Source organism: Erigeron canadensis, chromosome 1 (assembly GCF_010389155.1).
Source record: "Erigeron canadensis isolate Cc75 chromosome 1, C_canadensis_v1, whole genome shotgun sequence".
NCBI classification, from domain to species: domain Eukaryota; kingdom Viridiplantae; phylum Streptophyta; class Magnoliopsida; order Asterales; family Asteraceae; genus Erigeron; species Erigeron canadensis.
In genome coordinates this window covers 8868850-8871005 of record NC_057761.1, presented here as the reverse complement: position 1 = coordinate 8871005, position 2156 = coordinate 8868850, and the positions used below count along the sequence as shown (strand labels likewise).

Below are 2156 nucleotides of genomic sequence, written 5' to 3'. Positions count from 1 at the left end.
TATATTTCAAACTAAGTACTTGATAACTAAAAATACCCATTTTTTTTTTATCTAGTTATAGTGTATTAGTATTAGTACAAATATCTAAATATGTAATCTTTTTCCTAAAACAGGAATACTCGTAAAAATATTGAAGCCCACATGGAAGGATTGAAGGATAAAACGTGAGCGTGAAGTAACATATTCAACCGTTAGATATATAAACTCCACATGAAGTATCATCATTTACATTCACACAAACCCAAATAATCAAATCCCACACGCTTTCTTTCTTTCTTTCATTCGTCTAATTAACCCTAATTCGACAAAATCAAACCCATAAAGATGAATAAACGAAATTTTATTAACCAAGAAAATGCTGATAATCAATTCAAAAGAAGTAAACAACAACAAGAAGAAGAATATATGAATATTTACGGAGGCGGAATTTCTTGGTTTCGAGGTCCATTGATTTCTAAAGGTTCTTCTTCTGGATGTGTTTTCGTTGCGTATTTAAACAAGAACAATCCCAGGTATAGATACAGCATGTATCCAAATATCATGGCTGTTAAATCCGCTGAGGTCTCTGTTTCCGTTTCCATTCAGAATGAAAAACAGGTTCTTGATAATATCCGCGGTGATTGCCCCAATATCATCAAGTGTTTTGGTGAAGAAGTTACTAAAGCCGAAAATGGTTATATGGTTTATAACTTGTTATTTGAGTATGGGTCTGGTGGGACCCTTGCTGACCTGATCAAGAAACAGAATGGGAAAGGGTTGGCTGAATACGATGTAAGACGTTATGCTAGATCGATCGTGAGAGGGTTGGATCACATTCATCGAAAAGGTTATGTTCATTGTGATCTCAAACCTCAGAACGTAGTACTTGCCGAAAGTTATGGAAAAAGTGGTGGCTTTGTTGCGAAAATTGGGGGTTTTGGTTTCACTAAAAGGGCTAAAAACATTACCAAGAAGAACCATAAATTGGGTCGTTAGTGGAGGGGTACCCGGACGTATTTTCCACCTGAAGCAACGATCAATGGTATTCAAGGGCCACCTGCTGATGTTTGCGCTGTTGGGTGTATTGTGTTTGAGATGTTGACTGGGAAACCGTTTAAGTATTCAAATGAAGATTTGGGTATTGACGAGACTTTAAGCGGTATATCTGCTCAAGCAAGAAGTTTCTTGAAGGGTTGTTTGTGTAAAAGGGTTGTGAGTAGATATATGACAAATATGTTGTTAGATCATCCTTTCTTGAAAGAGTTGCTTGATGATGATAATGTTAAAGAGGTTGAGAAGTTACATGATGTTTTGGACATAAATTCCATCTCCTCTTCGTCATCGTCAGTATCGTTCTTCTATGATGATAGTGATGAAGAAGACGACAATAAGTTTAAGTTTTCGAGGCGTTCTTCTTGTTCATATACCTGGAACTACGATCGATCTTCTTGCTTGGCAGGAGATGTGGACTCCAGACAACTTCAAGTACAATGATAATAATTAGCAAAATTGATGGTAAGGTTCTAAGTCATAGCTAAGTAGAAATCATCATTTTATTCGTGGTATTGAATTATGGTAGATACAACTCATTGTTGTTATATTGATGTTCCTGAGACAATATATGTTGTTGAAATTTAATTGATTCTTTTATGATTTTAATTTGTTTCTTTGAAACTTTGTTTGTTTTGAATATGTACATTGTCGTTCATTGTCTGTTCCTTCATTGTCCTTCATTGTTGTTATGTTGATATTCTTGTAGACAATATATATTCTTCTTGAAATTTTTGATTATTTTATTGTTTTAATGTGTTTCTTTAACATTTTATTTGTTTTGAACATGTATTATTGTTCTTCATTGTCTCTTCCGAAGGTGAACAATGATGTAGAAAGTGTTCTAGTATGCAAATAAAATGTTTTCTAGATACTATCAAGAAGTATTTATGGCAAATTAAAAGTCACAACATGTTTCTCATTAATCAGCTTTGCAACTTCCCTCAGGATAATATGTTCATAGAATTCAATCGTTTTTGCCCTTCTTAATCTGTTTTTCCCCGTCTGGATTATTTTCCCTGTCTGGATTATTGTTCCTGCATAATGTTTATTTTTGCCCATCTTAATCAGTTTTGCAACTTCCCTCAGGATAAGAGCTATGTTTTCAGTTTTTTCTCATCTGGTTT

The 2156-nt window shown here is 34.2% G+C and overlaps 1 pseudogene; it reads left to right on the top strand.

The window, feature by feature from the left end:
- Positions 1–324: 324 nt before the first annotated feature.
- Positions 325–1473, top strand: LOC122606120 (annotated as a pseudogene).
- Positions 1474–2156: the final 683 nt, after the last annotated feature.